This window comes from Schistocerca americana, chromosome 10 (assembly GCF_021461395.2).
Source record: "Schistocerca americana isolate TAMUIC-IGC-003095 chromosome 10, iqSchAmer2.1, whole genome shotgun sequence".
Taxonomy (NCBI): Eukaryota; Metazoa; Arthropoda; class Insecta; order Orthoptera; family Acrididae; genus Schistocerca; species Schistocerca americana.
In genome coordinates this window covers 45,317,471-45,330,415 of record NC_060128.1, presented here as the reverse complement: position 1 = coordinate 45,330,415, position 12,945 = coordinate 45,317,471, and positions in this window count along the sequence as shown.

The following is a 12,945-nucleotide window of genomic DNA, read 5'->3' as shown; positions in this document are numbered from 1 at the left end:
ACAGTAAACCTGAAGTGAAGCTTCGGAATCTAAAACTGGACTCACAGGAGAGGTTCAAATCATAGAGAGTTAGTGTGTCAGTCCTTTTGTTCATAAGTCGGCATTGTGCCTTTTGTATTAAATTCGGATGATATATCTGTGTTTCATCGTCAATAAGAAGGTCCAAGGGAGACAGTAAACCTGAAGTGAAGCATCGGAATCTAAAACTGGACTCACAGGAGAGGTTAAAATCATAGAAAGTTAGAGTGTCAGTCTTCTTGTACTTAAGTCGGCATTGTGCCTTTTGTAGTGAATTCGGATGCAATTTCTGTGCTTCATCTTCAATAAGATCGTCCAAGGTATACAGTAAACCTGAAGTGAAGCATCGGATTAAAAAAAACTGGACTTACAGGAGAGGTTCATATCATAGAAAGTTAGAGTAACAGTCCTCTTGTTCTTAGGTCGCCATTGTGACTTTTGTATTAAATTCGGATGCAATTTCTGTGCTTCATCGTCAATAAGAAGGTCCAAGGGATACAGCAAACCTGAAGTGATGCATCGGAATCTAAAACTGGACTCACAGGAGAGGTTCAAATCATAGAAAGTTAGAGTGTCAGTCCTCTTGTACTAAGGTCGGCATTGTGACTTTTGTATTACATTCGTATGTAATTTCTGTGTTTCATCGTCAATAAGAAGGTCCCAGGGATACAGTAAACCTGAAGTGAAGCATCGGAATCTAAAACTGGACTTACAGGAGAGGTTCAAATCATAGAATGTTAGAGTGTCTGTCCTCTTGTACTTAAGTCGGCATTGTGACATTTGTATTAAATTCGGATGCAATTTCTGTGCTTCATCGTCAATAAGATCGTCCAAGGTATACAGTAAACCTGAAGTGAAGCATCGGAATAAAAAAAACTGGACTTACAGGATAGGTTCAAATCATAGAAAGTTAGAGTAACAGTCCTCTTGTACTTAGGTCGGCATTGTGACTTTTGTATTAAATTCGGATGCAATTTCTGTGCTTCATCGTCAATAAGAAGGTCTAAGCGATACAGTAAACCTGAAGTGAAGCATCGGAATCTAAAACTGGACTCACAGGAGAGGTTCAAATCATAGAAAGTTAGAGTGTCAGTCCTCTTGTACTAAGGTGGGCATTGTGACTTTTGTATTACATTCGTATGTAATTTCTGTGTTTCATCGTCAATAAGAAGGTCCAAGGGATTCAGTAAACCTGAAGTGAACCATCGGAATCTAAAACTGGACTTACAGGAGAGGTTCAAATCATAGAATGTTAGAGTGTCTGTCCTCTTGTACTTAAGTCGGCATTGTGACATTTGTATTAAATTCGGATGCAGTTTCTGTATTTCATCGTCGATAAGAACGTCCAAGAAATTTAGTAAACCTGAAGTGAAGCATCGGAATCGAAAACTGGACTCACAGGAGAGGTTCAAATCATAGAAAGTTAGAGTGTCAGTCCACTTGTACTTAAGTCGGCATTGTGACTTTTGTATTAAATTCGGATGCAATTTCTGTGTTTCATCGTCAATAAGAAGGTCCAAGGGATACAGAAAACCTGAAGTGAAGCATCGGAATAAAAGAAACTGGACTTACAGGAGAGGTTCAAATCATAGAAAGTTAGAGTAACAGTCCTCTTGTACTTAGGTCGGCATTGTGACTTTTGTATTAAATTCGGATGCAATTTCTGTGCTTCATCGTCAATAAGAAGGTCCAAGGGATACAGTACCCCTGAAGTGAAGCATCGGAATCTAAAACTGGACTCACAGGAGAGGTTCAAATCATAGAAAGTTAGCGTGTCAGTCCTTTTGTACTAAGGTCGGCATTGTGACCTTTGTATTACATTCGCATGTAATTTCTGTGCTTCATCGTCAATAAGAAGGTCCAAGGGATACAGTAAACCTGATGTGAAGCATCGGAATCTAAAACTGGACTCACAGGATAGGTTCAAATCATAGAATGTTAGAGTGTCTGTCCTCTTGTACTTAAGTCGGCATTGTGACATTTGTATTAAATTCGGATGCAATTTCTGTGTTTCATCGTCAATAAGAAAGTCCAAGGGATACAGTAAACCTGAAGTTAAGCATCGGAATCTAAAACTGGACTCACAGGAGAGGTTCAAATCATAGAAAGTTAGAGTGTCAGTCCTCTTGTACTTAAGTCGGCATTGTGACTTTTGTTTTAAATTCGGATGCAATTCCTGTGTTTCACCGTCAATAAGAAGGTCCAAGGGATACAGTAAACCTGAAGTGAAGCATCGGAATCTAAAACTGGACTCACAGGAGAAATTCAAATCATAGAAAGTGAGAGAGTCAGTTCTTTTGTTCTTAAGTCGGCATTGTGCCTTATGTATAAAATTGGGATGCAATATCTGTGTTTCATCGTCAATAAGAAGGTCCAAGGGAGGCAGTAAATCTAAAGTGAAGCATCGGAATCTAAAACTGCACTCACAGGAGAGAATAAAATCATAGAAAGTTAGAGTGTCAGTCTTCTTGTACTTAAGTAGGCATTGTGCCTTTTGTCTTGAATTCGGATGCAATTAATCTGTTTTATCGTCAATAAGAAGTTCCAAGGGATACAGTAAACCCGAAGTAAAGCATCGGAATCTAAAACTGGACTCACAGGAGAGGTTCAAATCATAGAAAGTTAGAGTGTCAGTACTCTTGTTCTTAAGTCGGCATTGTGCCTTTTGCATTAAATTCGGATGCAATATCTGTGTTTCATCGCCAATAAGAAGGTTCGAGGGATACAGTAAACCTGAAGTGAAGCATCGGAATCTAAAACTGGACTCACAGGACAGGTTCAAATCATAGTAACTTAGAGTGTCAGTCCTCTTGTACGTAAGTCGGCATTGTGACTTTTGTATTAAAATCGGATGCAGTTTCTGTGCTTCATCGTCAATAAGATCGTCCAAGGTAAACAGTAAACCTGAAGTGAAGCTTCGGAATCTAAAACTGGACTCACAGGAGAGGTTCACATCATAGAGAGTTAGTGTGTCAGTCCTTTTGTTCATAAGTCGGCATTGTGCCTTTTGTATTAAATTCGGATGATATATCTGTGTTTCATCGTCAATAAGAAGGTCCAAGGGAGACAGTAAACCTGAAGTGAAGCATCGGAATCTAAAACTGGACTCACAGGAGAGGTTAAAATCATAGAAAGTTAGAGTGTCAGTCTTCTTGTACTTAAGTCGGCATTGTGCCTTTTGTAGTAAATTCGGATGCAATTTCTGTGCTTCATCGTCAATAAGATCGTCCAAGGTATACAGTAAACCTGAAGTGAAGCATCAGATTAAAAAAAACTGGACTTACAGGAGAGGTTCATATCATAGAAAGTTAGAGTAACAGTCCTCTTGTTCTTAGGTTGCCATTGTGACTTTTGTATTAAATTCGGATGCAATTTCTGTGCTTCATCGTCAATAAGAAGGTCTAAGCGATACAGTAAACCTGGAGTGAAGCATCGGAATCTAAAACTGGACTCACAGGAGAGGTTCAAATCATAGAAAGTTAGAGTGTCAGTCCTCTTGTACTAAGGTCGGCATTGTGACTTTTGTATTAAATTCGGATGCAATTTCTGTGTTTTCATCGTCAATAAGAAGGTCCAAGGGATACAGTAAATCTGAAGTTAAGCATCGGAATCTAAAACTGGACTCTCAGGAGAGGTTCAAATCATAGAAAGTTAGAGTGTCAGTCCTCTTGTACTTATGTCGGCATTGTGACTTTTGTATTAAATTTGGATGCAATTCCTGTGTTTCATCGTCAATAAGAAGGTCCAAGGGATACAGGAAACCTGAAGTGAAGCATCGGAATCTAAAACTGGACTCACAGGAGAAATTCAAATCATAGAAAGTGAGAGTGTCAGTTCTTTTGTTCTTAAGTCGGCATTGTGCCTTATGTATAAAATTGGGATGCAATATCTGTGTTTCATCGTCAATAAGAAGGTCCAAGGGAGGCAGTAAATCTAAAGTGAAGCATCGGAATCTAAAACTGCACTCACAGGAGAGAATAAAATCATAGAAAGTTAGAGTGTCAGTCTTCTTGTACTTAAGTAGGCATTGTGCCTTTTGTCTTGAATTCGGATGCAATTAATCTGTTTCATCGTCAATAAGAAGTTCCAAGGGATACAGTAAACCCGAAGTAAAGCATCGGAATCTAAAACTGGACTCACAGGAGAGGTTCAAATCATAGAAAGTTAGAGTGTCAGTCCTCTTGTTTTTAAGTCGGCATTGTGCCTTTTGCATTAAATTCGGATGCAATATCTGTGTTTCATCGCCAATAAGAAGGTTCGAGGGATACAGTAAACCTGAAGTGAAGCATCGGAATCCAAAACTGGACTCACAGGACAGGTTCAAATCATAGTAACTTAGAGTGTCAGTCCTCTTGTACGTAAGTCGGCATTGTGACTTTTGTATTAAAATCGGATGCAGTTTCTGTGCTTCATCGTCAATAAGATCGTCCAAGGTAAACAGTAAACCTGAAGTGAAGCTTCGGAATCTAAAACTGGACTCACAGGAGAGGTTCAAATCATAGAGAGTTAGTGTGTCAGTCCTTTTGTTCATAAGTCGGCATTGTGCCTTTTGTATTAAATTCGGATGATATATCTGTGTTTCATCGTCAATAAGAAGGTCCAAGGGAGACAGTAAACCTGAAGTGAAGCATCGGAATCTAAAACTGGACTCACAGGAGAGGTTAAAATCATAGAAAGTTAGAGTGTCAGTCTTCTTGTACTTAAGTCGGCATTGTGCCTTTTGTAGTGAATTCGGATGCAATTTCTGTGCTTCATCTTCAATAAGATCGTCCAAGGTATACAGTAAACCTGAAGTGAAGCATCGGATTAAAAAAAACTGGACTTACAGGAGAGGTTCATATCATAGAAAGTTAGAGTAACAGTCCTCTTGTTCTTAGGTCGCCATTGTGACTTTTGTATTAAATTCGGATGCAATTTCTGTGCTTCATCGTCAATAAGAAGGTCCAAGGGATACAGCAAACCTGAAGTGATGCATCGGAATCTAAAACTGGACTCACAGGAGAGGTTCAAATCATAGAAAGTTAGAGTGTCAGTCCTCTTGTACTAAGGTCGGCATTGTGACTTTTGTATTACATTCGTATGTAATTTCTGTGTTTCATCGTCAATAAGAAGGTCCCAGGGATACAGTAAACCTGAAGTGAAGCATCGGAATCTAAAACTGGACTTACAGGAGAGGTTCAAATCATAGAATGTTAGAGTGTCTGTCCTCTTGTACTTAAGTCGGCATTGTGACATTTGTATTAAATTCGGATGCAATTTCTGTGCTTCATCGTCAATAAGATCGTCCAAGGTATACAGTAAACCTGAAGTGAAGCATCGGAATAAAAAAAACTGGACTTACAGGATAGGTTCAAATCATAGAAAGTTAGAGTAACAGTCCTCTTGTACTTAGGTCGGCATTGTGACTTTTGTATTAAATTCGGATGCAATTTCTGTGCTTCATCGTCAATAAGAAGGTCTAAGCGATACAGTAAACCTGAAGTGAAGCATCGGAATCTAAAACTGGACTCACAGGAGAGGTTCAAATCATAGAAAGTTAGAGTGTCAGTCCTCTTGTACTAAGGTGGGCATTGTGACTTTTGTATTACATTCGTATGTAATTTCTGTGTTTCATCGTCAATAAGAAGGTCCAAGGGATTCAGTAAACCTGAAGTGAACCATCGGAATCTAAAACTGGACTTACAGGAGAGGTTCAAATCATAGAATGTTAGAGTGTCTGTCCTCTTGTACTTAAGTCGGCATTGTGACATTTGTATTAAATTCGGATGCAGTTTCTGTATTTCATCGTCGATAAGAACGTCCAAGAAATTTAGTAAACCTGAAGTGAAGCATCGGAATCGAAAACTGGACTCACAGGAGAGGTTCAAATCATAGAAAGTTAGAGTGTCAGTCCACTTGTACTTAAGTCGGCATTGTGACTTTTGTATTAAATTCGGATGCAATTTCTGTGTTTCATCGTCAATAAGAAGGTCCAAGGGATACAGAAAACCTGAAGTGAAGCATCGGAATAAAAGAAACTGGACTTACAGGAGAGGTTCAAATCATAGAAAGTTAGAGTAACAGTCCTCTTGTACTTAGGTCGGCATTGTGACTTTTGTATTAAATTCGGATGCAATTTCTGTGCTTCATCGTCAATAAGAAGGTCCAAGGGATACAGTACCCCTGAAGTGAAGCATCGGAATCTAAAACTGGACTCACAGGAGAGGTTCAAATCATAGAAAGTTAGCGTGTCAGTCCTTTTGTACTAAGGTCGGCATTGTGACCTTTGTATTACATTCGCATGTAATTTCTGTGCTTCATCGTCAATAAGAAGGTCCAAGGGATACAGTAAACCTGATGTGAAGCATCGGAATCTAAAACTGGACTCACAGGATAGGTTCAAATCATAGAATGTTAGAGTGTCTGTCCTCTTGTACTTAAGTCGGCATTGTGACATTTGTATTAAATTCGGATGCAATTTCTGTGTTTCATCGTCAATAAGAAAGTCCAAGGGATACAGTAAACCTGAAGTTAAGCATCGGAATCTAAAACTGGACTCACAGGAGAGGTTCAAATCATAGAAAGTTAGAGTGTCAGTCCTCTTGTACTTAAGTCGGCATTGTGACTTTTGTTTTAAATTCGGATGCAATTCCTGTGTTTCACCGTCAATAAGAAGGTCCAAGGGATACAGTAAACCTGAAGTGAAGCATCGGAATCTAAAACTGGACTCACAGGAGAAATTCAAATCATAGAAAGTGAGAGAGTCAGTTCTTTTGTTCTTAAGTCGGCATTGTGCCTTATGTATAAAATTGGGATGCAATATCTGTGTTTCATCGTCAATAAGAAGGTCCAAGGGAGGCAGTAAATCTAAAGTGAAGCATCGGAATCTAAAACTGCACTCACAGGAGAGAATAAAATCATAGAAAGTTAGAGTGTCAGTCTTCTTGTACTTAAGTAGGCATTGTGCCTTTTGTCTTGAATTCGGATGCAATTAATCTGTTTTATCGTCAATAAGAAGTTCCAAGGGATACAGTAAACCCGAAGTAAAGCATCGGAATCTAAAACTGGACTCACAGGAGAGGTTCAAATCATAGAAAGTTAGAGTGTCAGTACTCTTGTTCTTAAGTCGGCATTGTGCCTTTTGCATTAAATTCGGATGCAATATCTGTGTTTCATCGCCAATAAGAAGGTTCGAGGGATACAGTAAACCTGAAGTGAAGCATCGGAATCTAAAACTGGACTCACAGGACAGGTTCAAATCATAGTAACTTAGAGTGTCAGTCCTCTTGTACGTAAGTCGGCATTGTGACTTTTGTATTAAAATCGGATGCAGTTTCTGTGCTTCATCGTCAATAAGATCGTCCAAGGTAAACAGTAAACCTGAAGTGAAGCTTCGGAATCTAAAACTGGACTCACAGGAGAGGTTCACATCATAGAGAGTTAGTGTGTCAGTCCTTTTGTTCATAAGTCGGCATTGTGCCTTTTGTATTAAATTCGGATGATATATCTGTGTTTCATCGTCAATAAGAAGGTCCAAGGGAGACAGTAAACCTGAAGTGAAGCATCGGAATCTAAAACTGGACTCACAGGAGAGGTTAAAATCATAGAAAGTTAGAGTGTCAGTCTTCTTGTACTTAAGTCGGCATTGTGCCTTTTGTAGTAAATTCGGATGCAATTTCTGTGCTTCATCGTCAATAAGATCGTCCAAGGTATACAGTAAACCTGAAGTGAAGCATCAGATTAAAAAAAACTGGACTTACAGGAGAGGTTCATATCATAGAAAGTTAGAGTAACAGTCCTCTTGTTCTTAGGTTGCCATTGTGACTTTTGTATTAAATTCGGATGCAATTTCTGTGCTTCATCGTCAATAAGAAGGTCTAAGCGATACAGTAAACCTGGAGTGAAGCATCGGAATCTAAAACTGGACTCACAGGAGAGGTTCAAATCATAGAAAGTTAGAGTGTCAGTCCTCTTGTACTAAGGTCGGCATTGTGACTTTTGTATTACATTCGTATGTAATTTCTGTGTTTCATCGTCAATAAGAAGGTCCAAGGGATTCAGTAAACCTGAAGTGAAGTATCGGAATCTAAAACTGGACTTACAGGAGAGGTTCAAATCATAGAATGTTAGAGTGTCTGTCCTCTTGTACTTAAGTCGGCATTGTGACATTTGTATTAAATTCGGATGCAGTTTCTGTATTTCATCGTCGATAAGAACGTCCAAGAAATTTAGTAAACCTGAAGTGAAGCATCGGAATCGAAAACTGGACTCACAGGAGAGGTTCAAATCATAGAAAGTTAGAGTGTCAGTCCACTTGTACTTAAGTCGGCATTGTGACTTTTGTATTAAATTCGGATGCAATTTCTGTGTTTCATCGTCAATAAGAAGGTCCAAGGGATACAGAAAACCTGAAGTGAAGCATCGGAATAAAAGAAACTGGACTTACAGGAGAGGTTCAAATCATAGAAAGTTAGAGTAACAGTCCTCTTGTACTTAGGTCGGCATTGTGACTTTTGTATTAAATTCGGATGCAATTTCTGTACTTCATCGTCAATAAGAAGGTCCAAGGGATACAGTAAACCTGAAGTGAAGCATCGGAATCTAAAACTGGACTCACAGGAGAGGTTCAAATCATAGAAAGTTAGCGTGTCAGTCCTTTTGTACTAAGGTCGGCATTGTGACCTTTGTATTACATTCGCATGTAATTTCTGTGCTTCATCGTCAATAAGAAGGTCCAAGGGATACAGTAAACCTGATGTGAAGCATCGGAATCTAAAACTGGACTCACAGGAGAGGTTCAAATCATAGAATGTTAGAGTGTCTGTCCTCTGGTACTTAAGTCGGCATTGTGACATTTGTATTAAATTCGGATGCAATTTCTGTGTTTCATCGTCAATAAGAAAGTCCAAGGGATACAGTAAACCTGAAGTTAAGCATCGGAATCTAAAACTGGACTCACAGGAGAGGTTCAAATCATAGAAAGTTAGAGTGTCAGTCCTCTTGTACTTAAGTCGGCATTGTGACTTTTGTATTAAATTCGGATGCAATTCCTGTGTTTCACCGTCAATAAGAAGGTCCAAGGGATACAGTAAACCTGAAGTGAAGCATCGGAATCTAAAACTGGACTCACAGGAGAAATTCAAATCATAGAAAGTTAGAGTGTCAGTCCTCTTGTACTTAGGTCGGCATTGTGACTTTTGTATTAAATTCGGATGCAATTTCTGTGCTTCATTGTCAATAAGAAGGTCCAAGGGATACAGTAAACCTGAAGTGAAGTATCGGAATCTAAAACTGGACTCACAGGAGAGGTTCAAATCATAGAAAGTTATAGTGTCAGTCCTCTTGTACTAAGGTCGGCATTGTGACGTTTGTATTACATTGGTATGCAATTTCTGTGTTTCATCGTCAATAAGAAGGTCCAAGGGATACAGTAAACTTGAAGTGAAGCATCGGAATCTAAAACTGGACTCACAGGAGAGTTTCAAATCATAGAATGTTAGAGTGTCTGTCCTCTTGTACTTAAGTCGGCATTGTGTCATTTGTATTAAATTCGGATGCAATTTCTGTGTTTCATCGTCAATAAGAAGGTCCAAGGGATACAGTAAACCTTAAGTTAAGCATCGGAATTTAAAACTGGACTCACAGGAGAGGTTCAAATCATAGAAAGTTAGAGTATCAGTCCTCTTGTACTTAAGTCGGCATTGTGACTTATGTATTAAATTCGGATGCAATTTCTGTGTTTCTTCGTCAATAAGAAGGTCCAAGGGATACAGTAAACCTGAAGTGAAGCATCGGAATCTAACACTGGACTCACAGGAGAGGTTCAAATCATAGTAAGTTAGAGTGTCAGTCCTCTTGTACATAAGCCGGCATTGTGCTTTTTGTATTAAATTCGGATGCAATTTCTGTGCTTCATCGTCAACAAGATCGTCCAAGGTATACAGTAAACCTGAAGTGAAGCATCGGAATCTAAAACTGGACTCACAGGAGAGGTACAAATCATAGAAAGTTAGAGTGACAGTCCTCTTGTACTTGAGTCGGCATTGTGACTTCTGTATTAAATTCGGATGCAATTTCTGTGGTTCATCGTCAATAAGGAGGTCCAAGGGATACTGTAAACCTGAAGTGAAGCATCGGAATCTAAAACTGGACTCACAGGAGCGGTTCAATTCATAGAAAGTTAGTGTGTCAGTCCTCTTGTACCTAAGTCGCCATTGTGCCTTTTGTATTACAATCGTATGCAATTTCTGTGTTTCATCGTCAAAAAGAAGGTCCAAGGGATACAGTAAACCTGACGTTAAGCATCGGAATCTGAAACTGGACTAACAGGAGAGGTTCAAATCATAGAAAGTTAGAGTGTCAGTCCTCTTGTACTTAAGTCGGCATTGTGACTTTTGCATTAAATTCCGATGCAATTTCTGTGTGCCATCGTCAATAAGAAGGTCCAAGGGATACAGTAAACCTGAAGTGAAGCATCGGAATCTAAAACTGGACTCACAGGAGAGGATCAAATCATAGAAAGTTAGAGTGTAGGTCCTTGTGTACGTAAGTCGGCATTGTACCATTTGTATTAAATTCGGATGCAATATCTGTGCTTCATCGTCAATTAGATAGTCCAATGTATACAGTAAACCTGAAGTGAAGCATCGGAATCTAAAACTGGACTCACATAAGAGGTTCAAACCATAGAGAGTTAGAGTGTCAGTCCTTTTGTTCTTAAGTCGGCATTGTGCCCTTTGTATTATATTCGGATGCAATATCTGTGTTTCATCGTCAATAAGAAGGACCAAGGCGGCAGTAAACCTGAAGTGAAGCATCGGAATCTAAAACTGGACTCACAGGAGAGGTTCAAATCATAGAAAGTTTGAGTGTCAGTCTTCTTGTACTTAAGTAGGCATTGTGCCTTTTGTATTAAATTCGGATGCAATTTCTGTGTTTCATCGTCAATAAGAAGTTCCAAGGGGTACAGTAAACCTGAAGTGAAGCATCCGAATGTAAAACTGGACTCACAGGAGAGATTCAAATCATAGAAAGTTCGAGTGTAGGTCCTCTTGTTCTTAAGTCGGCATTGTGCCTTTTGTATTAAATTCGCATCCAATATCTGTGTTTCATCGCCAATAAGAAGGTCCAAGGGATACAGTAAACCTGAAGTGAAGCATCGGAATCTAAAACTGGACACACAGGACAGGTTCAAATCATAGTAACTTAGAGTGTCAGTCCTCTTGTACGTAAGTCAGCATTGTGCCTTTTGTATTAAAATCGGATGCAATTTCTGTGCTTCATCGTCAATAAGATCGTCCAAGGTATACAGTAAACGTGAAGTGAAGCTTCGGAATCTAAAACTGGACTCACAGGAGAGGTTCAAATCATAGAGAGTTAGTGTGTCAGTCCTTTTGATCATAAGTCGGCATTCTGCCTTTTGTATTAAATTCGGATGCAGTACCTGTGTTTCATCGTCAATAAGAAGGTCCAAGGGAGACAGTAAACCTGAAGTGAAGCATCGGAATCTAAAACTGGACTCACAGGAGAGGTTAAAATCATAGAAAGTTAGAGTGTCAGTCTTCTTGTACTTAAGTCGGCATTGTGCCTTTTGTATTAAATTCGGATGCAATTTCTGTGTTTCATCGTCAATAAGAAGATCCAAGGATACTGTAAACCTCAAGTGAAGCATCAGAATCGAAAACTGGACTCACAGGAGAGGTTCAATTCATAGAAAGTTAGAGTGTCAGTCCTCTTGTACCTAAGTTGGCATTGTGCCTTTTGTATTACATTCGTATTCAATTTCTGTGTTTCATCGTCAATAAGAAGGTCCCAGGGATACAGTAAACCTGAAGTTAAGCATCGGAATCTAAAACTGGACTCACAGGAGAGGTTCAAATCATAGAAAGTTAGAGTGTCAGTCCTCTTGTACTTAAGTCGGCATTGTGACTTTTGTATTACATTCGGAAGCAATTCCTGTGTTTCATCGTCAATAAGAAGGTCCAAGGGATACAGTAAACCTGAAGTGAAGCATCGGGTTCTAAAACTGGACTCACAGGAGAAATTCAAATCATAGAAAGTTAGAGTGTCAGTCCTCTTGTACTTAGGTCGGCATTGTGACTTTTGTATTAAATTCGGATGCAATTTCTGTGCTTCATCGTCAATAAGAAGGTCCAAGGGATACAGTAAACCTGAAGTGAAGTATCGGAATCTAAAACTGGACTCACAGGAGAGGTTCAAATCATAGAAAGTTAGAGTGTCAGTCCTCTTGTACTAAGGTCGGCATTGTGACGTTTGTGTTACATTGGTATGCAATTTCTGTGTTTCATCTTCAATAAGAAGGTCCAAGTGATACAGTAAACCTGAAGTGAAGCATCGGAATCTAAAACTGGACTCACAGGAGAGGTTCAAATCATAGAATGTTAGAGTGTCTGTCCTCTTGTACTTAAGTCGGCATTGTGTCATTTGTATTATATTCGGACGCAATTTCTGTGTTTCATCGTCAATAAGACGGTCCAAGGGATACAGTAAACCTGAAGTTAAGCATCGGAATCTAAAACTGGACTCACAGGAGAGGTTCAAATCATAGAAAGTTAGAGTGTCAGTCCTCTTGTACTTAAGTCGGCATTGTGACTTTTGTATTAAATTCGGATGCAATTTTTGTGTTTCATCGTCAATAAGAAGGTCCAAGGGATACAGTAAACCTGAAGTGAAGCATCGGAATCTAAAACTGGACACACAGGAGAGGTTCAAATCACAGTAAGTTAGAGTGGCAGTCCTCTTGTACTTAAGCCGGCATTGTGCTTTTTGTATTAAATTCGGATGCAATTTCTGTGCTTCATCGTCAACAAGATCGTCCAAGGTATACAGTAAACCTGAAGTGAAGCATCGGAATCTAAAACTGGACTCACAGGGGAGGTTCAAATCATAGAAAGTTAGAGTGACAGTCCTCTTGTACTTGAGTCGGCA